At 36.5% G+C, this 19,520-nt stretch overlaps 1 long non-coding RNA gene and 1 other non-coding gene across 2 annotated transcripts in view; one reads left to right on the top strand and one right to left on the bottom strand.

Moving 5' to 3' along the window:
• Positions 1–19,520, bottom strand: part of LOC121029790 (uncharacterized) — a 588,420-nt gene that overhangs the window by 179,482 nt on the left and 389,418 nt on the right. The window lies entirely within an intron of this gene.
• LOC121030162 (U6 spliceosomal RNA) lies at positions 14,940–15,046 on the top strand. Its single transcript, XR_005790093.1, has one exon. It is a non-coding gene; the product is annotated as a U6 spliceosomal RNA (small nuclear RNA).

Genomic DNA, 19,520 nt, shown 5'->3' with positions numbered 1-19,520 from the left:
GAAAAAGAGGTAAGGTAGGTTTAAGTTAAGTGTGGTTATAGTTGAAGCTCTGGCACTTAAAATTAACCAATAAAAACATATGTTGAATGAATGAACAAGTGTATCGCAGAGATCTGAAACACATAGTCAACATACCAATGTGAAAGTTGGCTTCTCTCTCTGCTCCAAGTAAAACAGAATGCAAACCTTTCATTTAAGTGAATTATGGGGCTACTCTAAAGTGAAACAGCAATCTATGTCTATAAAAAAAGCAACAAAATATATGCAGACATTTCCAAAAGCTAGAACATGGACTATTAAATGCAAATTACTTTGCCTTTTATATTGCATCCTAACATTTACTTAAGAAATGCTTCATAGAGAGTTATCAAAAATAAAACTAAATAATAGGCTTTCTTTTCCTCTATCATTCATATTAATAATTCACCCAAAAGGCCTAAACACCCAAATCATTATAATTTAAAGCAGTTCATTATAACCTGCCAACAAATTTAGAATAAGAGCCTAAAATCTAACAATGAAAGTGGGAATGAGTTAACACTAAGTAGGAAACCAAAATAAATTAACAGTAAGCTTCTATTTAGTCCTTTTTTGAAAATATAGGGCTAACATGACAGGGACCTGAAGCAAGAGAGTTAAGATGAAAACAGCAATATCACACAGGGAAAAAAATCCACAGTATTTCTCTCCTGCCTGACAGTTTAGTCCCATCATTCATTTCATATCCCCAGGACTCATTAATGAATGAAATAGAGATACCCAAAGGATACAGTAAAATTCTTCAGCAGAAATTAAATAGAGAAAATGACAAGTTATGGAGCCCATGTTCTTTTAAGTGCTGCGTTAGGATTTCTGGTGCCACACTGGACACAGCTGGCCTTGTAATTTCAAAAATCACTTTAAGAAAGTCATAGGTTAAAAATCAAGTTTTGAATTCATGTTTTAATTCTCTCATACCTACCCATTACCAGAAATAATGAAGGGTTAAGTATATCTGATATATTTTCACAAAATCATGAATCAAGGAATTAGATAAGAGAAGTCTGAATTTATACTATAATTGATTCTACTGTCTATCACAGCTTAAAAGAATGTGGCTGTTTCCAAAAGTAGCTAGTATGTAGTTTGTATTTTGAAAAGCCTTGGGGAAGGCAAATTAGAATCAACAGAGTCTAAGTAACAGCAATGGCTTGCTCTACCAAAGGCACAGCTCAGGCTGTTGCCTGATGAGCCAGGAAGATACTGTGGTAGTGTCCTAAAGCTGTTATATAACAAATTGCCACAAGCTAGATGGCTGAACACAATAAAAAGGTATTTCATTTCAGTTCTGGAGGCCAGAAGTCTGAAATCAAGACATCAGCAGGGTTGCTTCCCTCTGGAGGCTCCATGAGCCTCACCTCTGGCTTCTATGCCTCACCATTCCATGCCTCACCTCCAGCTTCTGGTGGCTGGCAGCAATCTCTGGTGTTCTGTGGCTGGTAGACACATCACTCCAATCTCTGCTCCCCTTCCACATAATCTTCTCTGTGTTCTTTTTCTGCCTCTTACAAGGACACTGCCATTGAATTTCGGGTCTACTCTAATCCACTATGATCTCATCTCAATCTTTACCTTAATTATATCTGCAAAGATACTATTTCTGAGATTCTGAATGAATGCACATTTTAGGGGGACACTATTCAACCCACAACTGCTGCTTACCAGAAAGTAAAGACAAGGCCAATCAAAGAAACTAAAAGTACCGATAGAGACACTATTAACAATTTCAAGTCAGCAAATTAGCATCACCAAAATAGGTAAGCACCAGGACTTCCATATCAAACATCCCTTCTATAAGTAGAAGTAGGAGTAGAAATCTTTTTTTTTTTTATTTTTTTTTCAATGTTTATTTATTTTTGGGACAGAGAGAGACAGAGCATGAACGGGGGAGGGGCAGAGAGAGAGGGAGACACAGAATCGGAAACAGGCTCCAGGCTCTGAGCCATCAGCCTAGAGCCCGACGCGGGGCTCAAACTCATGGACCGCGAGATCGTGACCTGGCTGAAGTCGGACGCTTAACCGACTGCGCCACCCAGGCGCCCCAGGAGTAGAAATCTAAGTAGAGCTAGAGTTAGAGCTAGAGCTAGAGCTAGGAATAGAGGTAGGAGTAGTACATTAAATAGACCACCGGAACCAGGATGACTTAAATCCTGATGAAATGATGCAGAGACAAAAAATTGAAGGGAAAGATACCATAACCATTTCAAACTGAACAAGTGCACATATTAGGAAAAAGAGGATTTTTTTTTCAAATTTCTCTGGCATAGCTTGGTCTATTTCTTTATGCAAATAAGAAAATTGATATTAAAATTATAATTTGTTTCATTATTACATAGACATACACCCACTGTTTTCCCAGATATTATTATTTGTTTCATTTCTAAAACTTTGCATACCTAAATCTCTCTGTGTGGTATCTTCAGGTTCCACAAATTGATAAGTATAAGCTGCTATTCATAAAAGAAAACTTTGGAAACTTCGCAGATCCAGTTGGAATTTGACTCTAGACTATTATTTTGTGTACTAGCTTGAGACTTCTTTCTACCTGCTTGAGGATGCCATAATTTTATAACCTTAATGTCCTTTAAGAGATGCAGTTATTCAACTAATATTTGTTAAACACTTACTTTCTATGCAACACAGTTCTAGGAAGTAGGGATATATACCAGTGACCAAGATAAATGAATCCTCTGTGCTCAAACTGTTTATTCTAAGTAGAATAAACATGTAAACAACTAAATAAATCTAGATAATGGAAAATGCTATAAGGAAATATGACAGGGTAATGGAAGAAAAACTGTAGTGTGCAAATATCTGGAGAAAAAGAATTACAGACACCGAGCACAAGTGCAAGGTCCTAAAGGGGGAGACAGCTGATGAGCTCTGCATAGCAAATCCCCCACAGAGAAGGCTGAAGGCATGCAGGCAAGCTTGTCACCAAGTTCAGAGAAATCAGTCTATTCAGAAGTGAAAATAAAACTGGTTTCATGGAGGAGCTGGGTTGGCATCATGAACTCCCAAGAGAAAGAAAGAGATGCACTGGTCCACAGGCTCACCGGGGATAGAAGAAATCAAAACCACTAAAACATTAAAATGACTCAAAGCTTCAAGTCTAGCAAGTGTTGCTATAGTCTGATACTTGGTTAAAAGACACATAACTCCCTGGGAGAAACTGCTTCTGTGGTTCAGGCCAAGCTTCTATAAGAAAGAATCCCCTATTACAATGGATTAAATTAGAATCTTTCTCAACAACAGCCCAGAGGTGAACATTTCAGAAAAAAAAAAATGGAGGAATTCTACCATCCTTAACATATGCCTTCCATCTTTGGGTGTGAGGTGACAGTTCTGGTTATCACTACTTCCCAGGCAAAAAGAAGTGAGGGGGGGGGGGGGAAAGGAATGGAAAGCAACCAGAAAAACAGAAATAGAGCAAATCTCTCTCAATCCCATCTCATCCAAAAAGTAGTCACATGATAAACATCAAGGTGCAGGAGGCTAAGAAATGTAATTTCTTGCTAGGTGGATTTTTGCTAGGATCAAATAGATTTTGGAGGGCATTATCAGTTTCTGACACAAATTAGGAAAGAAAATCTGTGAAAGAGGTATGACTACAGAGAACACTAGTAAGTAATGACCACCACATGCAGTCAAGTGGATCACTGAGATATTGCTGGGATGATCTGTTACCCACAGTGAATTGGGAGCAAAGGCCTATTCATATATTGGAAGGAATCCCCAAACCCGAGAGTAGAACTCAGCAGAGCTGTGTTTCTAAGCACTCAAGACATGGATGTTAAGCCAGAGACTAACTGTGGTTATTATTTTTGTTAATTTCTGTGCCCTCCAGACTGAAGAGAATGTTCTGGGGAATATCACTGATATCAACTAAAATTGTCATAACTGTACATATATACAAATACCCCCTGTCTGTGTGAAAATAGTCAGTTCCTGAGTATACATTACTAGTGCTTAGGTATTGGTTTCAGATAGAGAGGGATGTTAAAAAAGCTAAATCTATTGGTTACTAAGCTTTACATAGGGAGAGATCAGACAGCAAAGGATATAAATAATTGCATTATCAGATACCATATTATAAGTTCGGCTGCTTTCATATTTGAGAGTTTTTCACCATATGAGTTTCTTTTCTGGCATTATTTTTATTATATTTTCCATTTTAGTATATTTTTAGTAACTTTTTTCTAGTCAGTTTCCATTGATCCAAGTAAAATTACCTATTTCCTGTTAATCCATTGCTCTAAACTGTCAAGAAAGGATTTCCCTGAAAATTCTTGTGTTTAGCACATGACTTACAGATTGCCTCAGGATGATCTATACAATATTTTTTTCTTTATAATTGTTATCAAGCATTTATAAAGCAGACAGTTTATATTATATACTTGTACGCATTTTGTGAACCTGTGGCATATTCCTTGAAAAATAGATCTTCCCCTAAGTCATTTGATTTAGTTGAAGAGGTTCAAAATGGTATATAGCCAACAAGTGTCCCTCCCACCTCAGCACCCTAAGGACTGGCTCCAGCAAGAGGCAACACAGGTGAGATGAAGGAAGAGAGCCAGTTTACAACCAATTTTGTTTGAGTTATACATAATTATTCCTGGGATATGAGAGTGGTCTCACATGGTGCTTAGGTAGGAATTTAATCTAACTTATTATTAAAATACTAAGAAAATTTAAATGGTTCCCTATGTTAGTTATCAAGGAATGACAATGACCCTGGTGATTGAGATAAGGAGATGCTGAAGGAGGAAGCTCTACCACTGGCTGGGCCAGCCACTCTCTCTCTTCCCCATCCTATACTTGCCTTCTCCAAGTTCCCTGTGAACCCACTGGTTTCCCTGTCAGATAAAGAAGGACTTTCTCACATCCTGATTCAGTCTTGACTAAGGTAAGCCGTACCTAAGTTGCACTACTTAAATAATTTTATATGTATTTAAAACTCTGTACCCCCTATTTATTCCTTTAAAAACATACAATGAGCACCTGCTATACACCAAGCTCTATTCTAGGCACAAGAGAGGCAGCAATGAGAAGACAGGGAAGGTGTCTTCACTGATAGAATTTCCATTTTATGGTTTTGCTCTCTGAATTATCTTTACTGTAGCCTAAACCTGAAGTGCTAACCCTTGCCTTCCCACATGGATTCCCAAATATCAGCTGAAATTTTTCCACTTGAGCACAGGAACTCATTTTGATAACAGGACCTATATGTTTGAGCTCCCAACCAAGACCCATACTTCATAGGATAATCCCCTAGCTTTCATCTCTACTCTAAGGTTGTACTCTAATAAATCTATTTTCCAATTCTTTCCTACAACTTGAATCCCCCCTAACTCATGCCAGTTTCCTGAGTTAAAACCCAGAGACATTTCATTAACTCCAAATGGTCCAAAGTTTGGGACTGGGTGTCCACCAATATTTGGCCCATCTAGTCTTTGAACGTCACATTACTAGGTCCCTATTTTTATACATAAATCACTAGTTGGGACCCACCAATACCTCATATAGGAGTTGTGAATGCTGCCTATTTTCCTGACCATTCCTAGAGATTGTTAAGTCCTCATGGATTCTATGCCTTGCCTATTTGGTTGAACATCTTCCTTTGTTTCCCATATTGGGACAAACATCCCTGTTCCTACCCTAGTTTATGTTGTTAATTCATACATGTCTGTGTTATCAAGAAGAAAATTGTGGACACAACTATAGTGACAGAAACCCCTGCACCTGTCTCCTAATCCCTTCAAGGATATAGATTATGCACTATTTGTAAATTGTCATCCCAGGTTTATTACCACACAATGGAATGGAAATCTTTCCAATTGTGACTGATGTAAACACCATAAGTTTCTCTGGACCTTAGCTCTGTTATAATAGCAATCATTCTGGAAACACCATACTCAAAATTAATGTGCTGCTACATTGGTCTAAAGGCCACTAAAAGTAGCATTTGGTCATGAGCTAGTATTTTATTCAAATCCAACATGTTAGAAAAACACCACACATCAAAAAAATTAACCTTAAAGCAAAATATTTTAATTTAATTATATTGTCCTTTGCTCTGTGTTTTTATCTATAAGCACATTGCTAACTGGTGCCATAACTTATTTCAGCTCTTTCCTTAGTAAAGTGTAACATATCCATCATGCTGAAACACTTAAGTTACAGGCAGTTTACTCACATTAGATCTCATTAGCAATTACACTAGTGTTCAAAATACATTACCTCATTTGTCTCATAGCCCTTATAGTTTTTTACATAATGAATTAGACCAATTAGTCCCACATGACAGAAGGAAATCTTAAATAACACTGTCCTTACTTTAAGACAAGCTTGACTGAAGTGCAATGAAAGAAACTATAAAATTAATTTGTTTTGTAAAATGGATAGCAAAAAGAATTAGATAACCAAACTTCAAGCTAAATGTTTGGTAGGGGTTAGGCATGAGAGAGAGAGAGAGAGAGAGAGAGAGAGAGAGAGAGAGAAGTAGCAAAAGAAAAGACAATGCCTCACTCAGTTTTTTGCAAGACATAAATTCATTATTTGCATAGCTAAGAGCCATGTTTAAATGTCCAAACTAACTTGCTTATAGACTTTTCAATTGAGACTATTATTGTCCTATGGGAAAAAAAAAACTTGCTGATTGTAATCAGCCAAGAAATTTACAGCTATTGCACCAATCAATAGCTAGAGATTTTTGGAAGCACAAAGTTAGCTTTCTATCCACATGTTCATTTTACCAATACAAGTTGTTTCTTATTGTCCCTGATACTTCCTTCAAATGACTCTTTTCAACATCAAATTCAATTTCCTTTCCACTGTTAGTATCTCTTTCTTCAAACTTCAGACAGAATCATAAAACACACAGAGTTGATAGGTGTTACCTAAACAAGAGTGCATCTTAACCTGAGAAAGCAGATCCCAGCATGCCATCTATGTACCCCCTGACCCTATAAGGAGACTGTGCCTTGTTAGTCATCAGCATGGCAATTATCTGTTTTCTTTGTAGATCATAATTGCTTTCCTCACTGTTCGATCAAGGACTGTCATGCAATGAAATGACTGTGGACTGGTTAACTAGTTGGAAGTGCCCCCAGTCTTCCATTTATGGACATAATAAATTGTATCACCCAAGGAGTCAACAGAAGATACAAATCTGGTAGCAAATCAGTTCCTAAAAATATGCCCAGGAACCTAGAGGCAAAATCTGACCCAATCATTCTTCTTTAATCAAGGTGACTCTTAATACACTATGCTTTTTTTAATGTCCTAGTAGTTAAAGATAATTTAGAACTGAAGGGGGGAGTGAAATAAAGTTTCTGGGTCAATAGGGAAACAGGTTTTCAGAGAAATCTCACACTATAAAATGAATTTTCCTTCTCCTTCTAAACCAAGTATCCTCTTCAAAGGATGTGTACATTAGAGAAAATAAATCACCAAGACAGTAGAATTAGAGTCTTTTGAACACGCCTGATTGGAAAGCTCATTTTCCTCTTCCTACCATCTCTCCTGCTTTTACAAAAATATTTCACACACAAAATGTTATCTACTAGACTTCACTACCACATGTGCCTTATGTTCAAATTACATCTTTTAAACTGGCACGGTTTTTTTTTTTTAATTAGGCTTTTGAAAATGCTTATTGCTGGCAGTTTGGAAAATATTGACTCTGGTATTTGTCATTCAGAGTTGAACTCAGAGAGTCAAGAACTTTCCAAGTTAACTTTTCTTTTGCTCAACTCCCACAGTTCCACAAAAGTTCTCATTATACCTGGTGGGCAACTCAGGGATCTTGTGCAGCTGAGTTAGGACAAAATAGAAATGCTAATTCAGAATTTGCATCCTTAAGAGACCTTCAATATTGCCTTAAAAGCTCAAAAATGACCCAATTTTACCAAATGAAAAATGCAGTATGTCCTCTACACAGGTGGTTGGAAACTCATTTCAAATTTGTCTTTATTAATGAACTCCTGATATTCAGCTCTTTGCTAGTCACATTTGGAAATCCCTAAAATTACATGAAATAGATCTTTTCTAGAAGACTTTGCAGTCTATATAGGGAAGCCACTTATGCATGCAAAACAAATTAAAAATTATATCAGAAATTATAACCTAAGGTGACAATTGACACTAATAAGAAAAGATGAAATTGAGACAAAGAAGACAGGAAAATGGCACTGATTATCCTTAACATGGGAAATGCCGGAAAGGATTTGGCTATTTGGATATGGTTCAGGGATCCCATATGTTCTCTCAAGAGAATTTTTAACTTTGCCTAATTGATCTCCAAGCAGAATTCAGTCCTTCTCATGTTTAAGAGCATCCCTGGCACAAAGAGGCCTGTGGCTCCCATCTGCCCTCAATAAGCAACTCACACTATGTGGCCCAGAGTCTTTGCACAATGAGGCTCTCCTGAAGAAGCAGGAAGAGTATGCTTTCTGCCAGCCAGAATCCAATGGTCATTAGAAACAGTGAATCAGAATTATTACTCTCAAACTTTAAGTTTATTTATTTATTTTGAGAGAGACAGAGACAATGTGAGTGGCAGAGGGGCAGAGAGAGAGGGAGAGAGAGAATCTCAAGCAAGCTCCATACTGTCAGCACAGAGCCTGATGCAGGGCTTGAACTCACAAAACCATGGGATCATGACCTGAGCGAAAACCAAGAGCCAGACACTTAACCAACTGAGCCACCCAAGTGCCCCTCAAACTTTTTCTAATATTTATCCCATTAATTTTTTTAATTATAAAGTCCCATTGGCTTTTTTGCTTTCTCTGATAGCAATCAAAAGCAAAATAATGCAGACAAGTCCCCAATGATTGCTCAAATATGTGATATGCCTATGTGGTATCTCCGCATTACCTTGTACACTTAGGACAAGTCAGAGAATTCATTTCAAGTCCTGTGATTTATTAAGATGTTAACAGTGTAAGTACCCTCTCCTTTCATTTCCAAGACCAGTGGATTTGCAGTGATAGATCTATGTTATTTGGGTTTCATTATCATGAATCTAGGTCTCCACAATGACATATATAGCCTATATCCAGGGGAAGACTGTTCCTCTAACCTAACCTAGACAAGAATAACAGCAATGATAATATTGGGCATTTATTGCATAATTCTTATGTGTTAATTTCTGCACCATGAAATTTATATGTAATTGTTCATTTAATCTTCAAAATCATGCTGTAAACTCACTCTTCTACCTCTATTTTATGGATAGGAACCAAGGCTTGTAGAGTTTAAATGACTTACTCAAGGCCACTTAAAGTAGTTGCACGAGAGATTTCTAATTCATTTCTGGTGCTGGGGCTGGCATCACTGTCATTCATTGTTGGAGGATGAAAACCAAGTTTTGCTTCTTCTTTTTCTCACAAAAGGGTTCCTGTCCATTTTTTTTGTCTGTCAGAGAGTCCCATAAGACACTTTAAAGGAGAATGTTGCTTCTGCTCCATAAACTCTGAAGACTATGGAAAGGCCTCCTTCAGAATCATAAAATCTTAAAGTTGAAAGAAACCTTAAATATTAACTAGACCCAAAGTCAAAGCTTTTAAAAATGTCCTTAACATCAACCAATTCCTTATCAGCAGAACATAATTAGAAGTGATAAACCTAATTTTAAGTCTAGGTGGTGATTCTTTTCATGTTAACCTCACATAGCTGCCATGTGACTTTAAACAATTGTCTCCCTCAATTACTTAGAATAGTATAGATGTTACAAAGATGTTGTACCAAATAAATTCCAAAATTTCTGAGGCTCAACATATTCATCATTAATGTTAGTCTAGGGTGGGCATATCTGGATAGCAAGTGGCTTTTCTCCACAGGGTGACTGAGGAAACAAGGCTTCTTTGGATCTCATGGTTTCACCTTCCTCTGAGATCTCAGCATCCTCTGCTTCTAGCCAGTGGAAGGGGAAATGAGGTGGACAAGACATTCTAGTGTATTCAAGTACAAGTGACATCTATTTTTTCTCACATTCCATTGTTAAAAACTGGTAACATGGCTGCACCTGGATGCAAAAGTATGGGAAACATATTCCCTGTTGGGTATATGCTTCCAAGCAAAAACACCACTCACTGGAAGGGAGATCATACATTTTTTTGGTGGACAGTTCACTATCTTTGCCACATGCCTCCTAAATAGTAAGTTCCAGTTTCAAACATCCACTGGTGAGTTGAAGTTGGAAGACTGTCCTAAACTTCAAAACTTGAGTTTAGTGGATTATACTATTTTCCTGACACTTTGCTTCCTACCTTAAAAGAATCATACATCCATGCCCATTGTCATGAGCCTGTATGAACTATTTCCCATTATAGGCAAAGACAACATCCCCACCCATTGATGTTCAGCATGGTGAAATGATTTGCTTTGGCCAATGAATGAAGATGAAAGTGATAAGTGCCAGTTCTATGATAAGGCCTTAAGAAAATTTATTTGTCTGTTCATCTCCTTGTTTCCCTGCCACCCCAGGTGAGAACATGCCACAAGTTGTCACTCTTTCCGGAACAAGGAGTTATGTGGAACAAATCTGAATCCAACCTACAATCTAAAACCAAGCCCAGCTGATTTCAGCCAAACCCTACAAAATTTGTAAAATAAATAAATAAATAAACAAACAAACAAATAAATAAATAAATATGTATGTATGTATGTATGTATGTATTTATGTTAAAAAATAAAAGGGACTATTTGTTTTGTAAACCATGAAGGTTTGTAGCTTTGTTTGTTATGCAGCATTACCCCGGGAATAGTTGACTAACACAATGATATTTGATCATTCTATAAGTAATTAACCATTGGCCTTCTAGGAAGGACTCTGTGGGCAGTGATAAGCTTGGATCTTAAAGAAACCAAAGATTTGACCCCCAAAAAAAGTGTTTTCCATTGATGTGCCTAGAAGACTTTCATTTTTCCTAAGAATTCCAGAAAAAGTACTTTATTTAATCTTTAATCATCAGGGGAGAGTAGTTCCTCTTCAGGAATAAGCCCAAGAATCCATACAGAAGAGGTAGATACACCAATATCAGAACCCACTTTTTAGGCCAAGGTGCCACTACAGACATTCATTCTTCAAGCCAGTGGGGTACAACTATGAAAAAATAAAACTTCCCAAGACTTAGTGTTCCTATCAAAAGCCCTAGCCTCTTGAGCCATGTATACATAAGCTATAACAATATAGAATTTTTGCTTTCATTTCTCACAGAAACATTTTCACATACATAAAGATTAGGTCTGTGGCCATGTGTTTACCTAATCCAACTGATTCAAAGAATAATAAAACATCTTTTGTCTCCCCAAAAGCTGAATTGTTACATCCCAGGATGGGCTCTAGGTTATAGCTGAAGATGACAAGGGGACTGGAGCACTATCTTCCTAGGTATTTGGGTGTCAAAAGAGATGAAAGTAGAACTTGACAACTTTGGGTGGTAGAAATGTGGGGCTATCTGGCTCCTGGAGAGCTTTTATCAGCATAACAAAATATTAGAGTTAGGACTCAGGCCCATTTCATGTCCAAGGACTTCGTTCTAGGAGGAGAAGTCACAGCTGCCTCTTTACCCTTCAATCTTCATTTAAGGAGGGTATGGCCCTCACATAGGACATGTGAGTTGGTTTTCATCATTGTGCCCCAGGGATAAGACCTGATGCAAGACAGGCTGACACACGTATTACTCACTGTGAAGTAATTCATAAGAAATCTTTCTCTGATCCCTAGAATTTCATATGCACATTCAGGATAAAATTAATAAAGATGGATATTAAAAACCAAACACTAAACTAAAGAAAGTGAAAAATGACCTTTGCCTCTTTTATAATTTTTAATTACTTTAAAGTCATCTGATTTTGGCCTTGTTTTCAGGGTAACTAATACTAAGTATGTGCCCTGTTTTGGTCTGAAGAGTCCTGAATAGGAGACAAGTATAGACTGGACATGAACTGAATCTCATATCTCAACAGCCAGCAAGGAACTAAAGCATCCTGCTAGCAACCACTGTATGAGCTTATAAGCAGATCCTTCAGCCATGGTCAACACATCAGATGACTGCTCCCTGACCCCCACCAACAAGTTAAATCTTAAGAGAGATCCTGAGCTAGAACTACCCAGCTAGGCCACTCCAGGACGCCTACACCTCTTGTGTGAAATAATACACACTTACTGTTTTTAACTGCCAGGTTTTGGGGTAGCTGACTAGATAACTAGTACACACATGTAAAACATTTTTGTGGAGTATAGTCAGACCTCAATAAATGTTAACTTTCTACTAATCAATAATACTATGTTACTTATCTCCTAATCAGGATACTTTTTCCCCTGCACCCTCTCCCTTAGCCCCCACATACCATTTCAGAAGTCCTTAAAAGCAAAGAGAGAGTATATCAGGGCAATATTTTAAAAGGTAATGACCCAGAATATTCCAAGCTAACAAAAGAGACCACACCATAGATCCAAGAAGCCCAAGATATTCCAGCAAGCTAAATAAAAATGGTATTCATATCTATACATATCACGGCAAGACTACAGAAGGCTGAAGTGAAATAAAAAGTCTCAAAAGCATCCAGAGAATAAAAAAAATCTTCTAAAATGTGATCACTTAACTGCTGACTTGTTCTGAAGCAACAATGTAAACCATAAGAGAACGGAATGATACCTGTATTCTTTCCACCGAGAATTCTATACCAACTAAAATATCTTTCAAGAATGCAAGCAAAATTAAAGACATTTTCAGACAAACAAAATACTGAGAGAGCAAACTACCAGCACATTTAAACTAAAGGAAATTCTAAGGGTGCCTGGATGGCTCAAGTCAGTTAAGTGACCGACCCTTGATATCTGCTCAGGTCATGATCTCACAGTTCCTGAGATCAAGCCCTGCATAGGGCTCACACAGGACATGGAGCCTGCTTGGGATTCTCTCTCTCCCTCTTCCCCTCCCCTGCTAGCACTCTCTCTCTCCCTAAATAAACAAACAAATAAATAAATAGGAATTCTAATGGGTATACTTCAAGTACAAGGAAATCTGGCTTAGATGTGGATTCTGAGAAACAAGGACTGAAAAGAAAACAAAAAGTTGTAGTATTTAGGAAACCTTTAAAAAATAACTAAATAAATGTCTTCTGTGGATAAAAGAGAATTAAAATACACAACAGTTATGTAGAAGTTGGGAGGGAATAAACAAAATTAAAGTAGTGTAAGTTGTTGTGTTTTATCCACAATTGCATTTAGACGTTAGAAAGTTAAGAAGGGATATCATAATTTCCAGAGTAATCACTCAAAAAAGAAAAGTGCATACATTTTGAAATATTATGGGTAGAAGTAGAAATATAAAGAATCACTTCAAAAGAAAGCCAGGAAGCAGACAAAACATTCAATAAGTATGATAAATGGAGAGCACAAAATAAAATGTTGGATTTCAACCTTATATATAGGCAATTATATGAAATACAAATGCATTAACTGTTCTAGTTAAGAGGCTGATTTTCACACTGGGGAAAAATACTGCAATCTAATTATATGCCCTTTATAAAAGACAAATCTAAGACGTAAAATCTATAAAACGTGAAAATAAAAAGATGAAAAATACAGAACACAAACACCATTCAAAAAGAAAACTTGTATAGCTATATAAATATTTTAAAATGGACATTAAGGCAAAAGACTGTTAGAAATAGAAAGGCCCAATATATATAGATAAAAAGAATTGAATTCATCTTGAAGATACAATAATTTTTACTTTGTGGGCACCTAATACCATAGTTACCAAAATGTATAAAGCTAAAGAAAAAATCTCAAATAAAAAAAGGCAAATACACATTCATGATGGTTGATTTTAACATTTTTATCAATGACTGATAAAATAGGGGAAAAACCTTTAATGGGTATATTTAAATTTTTTTTTTCAACGTTTATTTATTTTTGGGACAGAGAGAGACAGAGCATGAACGGGGCAGGGGCAGAGAGAGAGGGAGACACAGAATAGGAAACAGGCTCCAGGCTCCGAGCCATCAGCCCAGAGCCTGACGCGGGGCTCGAACTCACGGACCGCGAGATCGTGACCTGGCTGAAGTCGGACGCTTAACCGACTGCGCCACCCAGGCGCCCCTGTAATGGGTATATTTAGAACACTGCACCTAACAACTGCATTATGCATATCTTTTTTAAGCACACATGGAACATTTACAAAACTTGAGCATAAACTGGGTCACAGGGTTAAGTCCCAACAGCTTTCAAAGGATTATAATAACACATAGTATGTTCTCTGGTCAAAGTGGAATTACTCTAGAATAAAAGACAACGACCTTAAATGTGAAAATATACGGAAATAAACTTCTAACTGTCCCATAAGTCAAAGAAGAAATCATGACAGAATTTAGGAAGTATTCTAAACTGAATGATAATGTATTACAACTTAAACTTGAGGTGATGCAGTCAAAGCAGTATTTAGAAGAAAAAAATGTTGATTACATGTGTTTATTAATTTTAAAAATGTCTCAAAATTAATATAGTAAACATCCATACAAAAAGTTAAAAGAAATCCAACAAAAGTAGAATGAAGGAGATAAAGAAATAAAAATAAGATAAAAATTAATAGAATAGGCAAACAAACATGTAATAGATAAGATAAAGAAATCTAAGTTGGTTCTTTGAAAACATTAAAGAAAGCACAAATAACCATTGCCAGGAAAGAAAAAGGAGACACCACTTTATATCCTGCAAATTTCTTTTTCCTTCTTTTTTTTGTGACAGATCAGTGCTTACTTTTATTTTTTTCCTTGACTTACACATTTTATTTATTTTATTTTTTTAATTAAATATACCTTATTGCAAATTTATTTTTAAAAGAAGCTATTGTAAACAGTTGTAAGTCAATAGATTTGAAAATCAAGTGCTCGCTTCGGCAGCACATATACTAAAATTGGAACGATACAGAGAAGATTAGCATGGCCCCTGCGCAAGGATGACACGCAAAAAAAAAAAAAAAAAAAAAAAGAAGAAGAAGAAAGAAAAAGAAAATCAAGGTGAAATGGATAATTATACAGAAAAAAATAATTTTGCAAAATAGACTTAAAAAATAGAAAATATCAATAGTTATATAATTATTAAAGACACTGAATCAGTACTCAAAAATCTTTCCACAAAGAAAATTTTAAGCTATGATTACTTGTCTGGCAATTTCTATCAGACATTCAAACAGCAATAATTCCAATGCGGCCCAAATTCATCTAGAAAATAGGAGGTGGAGAATGAAACACTTTGCCAACCTCATTTGGTTAGTATAATCTTGATAACAAAGCCTGCACAGAAAATAGGAGAAAAATATTTACAAGCCAAACTCACTCATGAACATAAATCCAAACACACTAAATACAATAGTAGCAAATAAAACCCAGCCTATATAACACAGATAAAATAGATTAATGCATTGTGACTGGGCCAGATTTATTCAAAGAATTTAAGTTTGATTTAACATTTGAAAACCAATCAAAGTAATTTACCACATTAACAGATGCATCTCAATAGATGCAGTAAACAATTGACAAAATAAAAAAATTTTTAATATTTGCAACTAGATATTTAAAAATGGTGACTAGGAATCAGTCTTTGAGAAAAAAAATAGATATAACTTTATCAAGAGATATTAAAGAAGATCTAAATATATCAGGAAATAAATCATCTTTAGGGGTTGGAAAAAATCAGTACTATAAAAATGTGCATTGTCCCCACATTGATCTTTAGATTCAGTGTGATGGCAATTAAAATTTCAGCTATTTAAAAAAAAAATTCATTTCAATATAGTTGGCACACAATGTTACGTTAGTTTCAGGTATAAAACATAGTGATTCCACTTCTCTATGCATTATGCTATGCTCACCACAAGTGTACCTACCCTCTGTCACCATACAACACTATTACAATATCATTGAAATTTCAGCCATTTTTAAAGTTTTCTTTGCCAAAAAAGAAGAAATGACTATTAAATTTATATTCCAAAAAGAGTCAAGAGGAGTCAAGACAACAATTGAATAAGAAAAACAAATTTGGAAAACTTACCCAACTAAATATCAAGATTCATTATAAACATAGTGTAACATTGACGCAAATAGAGAAAAACAGGTAAATGAAACAAGATAAAAAGCCCAGAAACACATGTATGGACACTTGCTTCATAAGAGGAATATTAGTGGTGAGGAGTGTGGAAGAGGAAACTTTTAAACAAATAGCAATGAAACAATTTGATGTCTGTATGGGAAAAAAATTAAATTAGACCATGAAGTCAGGCCATACACACAAATTAATTCCAGGTGGATTAGGGTTCTAAACATTAAATAAAAGACTACTAAGATTTTATATGATAATAGAGGAGACTATCTACTTAACTTCACAGTACGGAAAAATTACCTAAGCAAGTCACAAAACGCACTACTATGAAAGACAAGACTGACAAAGTTACTACATTAAACTAAGAACTTCTGTTCATCAGAAGATATCACAAAGAGAGAGAATAGATAATAAAGAGTGGAAGAAAACACTCACAGCAAGAGTCATATTCTAAGTACTCACACACACGATTTTGAAATGGGCAAAAGACTAAAAAAAAAAAAGACACACTTAAAAGAAAAGGAGATCTGGGGCGCCTGGGTGGCGCAGTCGGTTAAGCGTTCGACTTCAGCCAGGTCACGATCTCGCGGTCCGTGAGTTCGAGCCCCGCGTCGGGCTCTGGGCTGATGGCACAGAGCCTGGAGCCTGTTTCCGATTCTGTGTCTCCCTCTCTCTCTGCCCCTCCCCCGTTAATGCTCTGTCTCTCTCTGTCCCAAAAATAAATAAACGTTGAAAAAAAAAAATTAAAAAAAAAAAAAAAAAGAAAAGGAGATCTAAATGGCTAATAAACATAAAAAAGAACTTGACCTCACTGGTAATCTGGGAAACACAAGCTAAAACAACAACAGTGAACTAATACTATATGCCCACAGATTCTTAGGTATTTACTCTAGAGAAACTCTGGCTCATGTTCAAAAATGTTCATAAAAACATTATTCTCAGGAACACCAAATTTAAAGTACCTATATATGCACTAGCAATAGAATGGATAAATAATTATGGCACACTGGAATGCAGTATTAGGAACTACCTGAAAGCAGTAAAAATAAATAAAACTAAGGCTACACACAACATGGATAGATCTCATAAATATAAAATTGAGTAAAGAGGAAGACACAGTAGGATTCAGATTCACTTATTTAATCTAATAAAGTTAAAAATACATAAAAGCAAACTATATCTACTTTAAGTAAAGCATGAACATACTTTCACTTAGCTTCATTTATACATACATATGTGATAAAAATATGAAGAAAAACACAGAAATAACTATCATGTAACTCAGAGTGAGTAGTCATTACCTTCAGGGAAAAAAAATTCCTTTTTTTAAATATTTATTTTTGAGAGACAGAGAGAGAGGTAGAATGAGCAGAGAGGGGCAGAGAGAGAGAGAGAGAGAGACAGAATCTGAAGCAGGCTCCAGGCTCTGAGCTGTCAGCACAGAGCCTGACATGGGGCTCTAACTCACCAACCACCAGAACATGACCTAAGCGAAAGTTGGATGCTCAACCAGGGACCCCAGGAAAAAAAATAGTTCTTAATAATAATGAAGAATAGGGGATATTTTTGGTCTTGGTAGTGTTATATTTCTTGACCTTGGCCATGGAAACATGCATGTTCACTTTCTATTATTTATTAAACCATTAATCTATGGTTCACACATTAGTTTGTATATTTACTTCACAAGAAAATGTTTTTAAAACTTATATGAAAAATAAGCACACTGTTCTGTGCTTATTTGTTTTTTTCCCCCCAGCGTGTCAATCGTAAAAGCTATTCTATTATCTTTAAAATTTCCATATGGGATGGTGTCTATGTAATCTATAACATGCCAGTGGATTTCTTACAGAGACAAGAAAAGAGATTAAAGTAATGATTGTATCAACAGATTCATCCAGGCACTAAAAATGTATTTGTAAAACCCCATATACTCTTTGGATAAGTAATCATGATTTTGCAGCATTTTAAGTTTCCTCTGAGGTAATTCAGTGATGTGGAACCGAATCATTAGCCAGTTCTTCAATGTGTAACTTCTCTTACCTGTGAAGAGAGGCAGAAAATGAAGTGTTTGGAGTAGAACAGAAAATTCTCGTTAGCTGAATGTTGAGAGAATGACACAAGTGGCTATTTCTGAGATTCAAATATCTCTTAAAGAAGTCTCGAGGGATGTGGCAGTCCCTACTTCTCGCAAGGTTGATGACTATTACCTGGAGATCTTTAATAAGCACAGCTGGTGAGCAATGGGACATAGAAGTGTAAAGAGGCACAGAGATAATTACAAGAACAGATATACTTAGGGACATTCCTCTCCTGCCCCTGTTTAAAACCGTCTTTTCATCACACTTGTAACTACCTTTTCTGTTAGCACATCCTGACCTCTCACTAAATACTGACCTCTCTTTCACCTGTCCTTCCAGCAGTCAAGATGATGATGAAGAGCTGAGGAAGAGAGGGATGTCAAGTGGCATCAACCAAAGATTTCTGATTCCAGCAAAGATAGAGTAACAGGGACCACAATTACCCTGTTCAACAACGGGAAAACAGGACAAAATGTGTGAAACAATGGTTTCACACAGCAGTCTACAGGGAGTGGAAGACCATGATCCCTGAGAGAAATGAAACCAATAAGGCGAGCCCTGCCATGTCCCCAGCTTACCACCTAGAAAGTGTCCAGGCCACAGCACAGAGTGGAGGGATACAGGGTTCAGCTGTCACATGAATTGTAGAGACAGATTATAGCCAAGGCAGCGGGCATTGCAGGGTAAAGTAAGAGGGAGGAGGAAGCTGGACAAAGACAAAGCTTTGCAAATCTGCAGAAGGGTTACTCTAAGACTTTGGCTGAACACTGTTTTGTATGTATGGGTATGAGAAAACGTATTGAGGCCAGGAAGGATACACCAATATGTAGAATTTACACAAGGTTAGGAATAGTTTTTGTTCTCACCTGCCGGAGTGATAAGACATGGGGTATTGGGTAGAACACTTCAAAAGTATTACCTTAGTAATGGAGCTAAATTAGCACCAGACCAAAGGCTGCTCAGGATCTGCCCTATAACACCTTAAAGGGAAGCCTCAAAATGATCCAACTGAGTCCATGCAAATTATCTGCACACCAGAACAAACACCATCACTATTTAGAGGAATTAATAAAATCCACCAGCCAATAGTGTAGAATTCACAACGTATGTCATCCAATCAAAATTCTCATTGTCTGGCATCCAAAGAATAGCAGTACTCTTTGAATATTCCCATACATGCAAAGAAGCAGGAAAGATCTGATCCATTACCAGAAATCAACCAATAAAAATAGACACAGAAATCAAAGATATGATAAAACCAGCAGACATTGATGTCAAATTACTGCTAT

The sequence above is a fragment of the Herpailurus yagouaroundi genome, unplaced genomic scaffold (assembly GCF_014898765.1).
Source record: "Herpailurus yagouaroundi ecotype Mexico unplaced genomic scaffold, PumYag 139, whole genome shotgun sequence".
Taxonomy (NCBI): Eukaryota; Metazoa; Chordata; class Mammalia; order Carnivora; family Felidae; genus Herpailurus; species Herpailurus yagouaroundi.
Note: the sequence above shows the minus strand (reverse complement) of the source record. Positions and strands in the feature narration are given on the sequence as shown.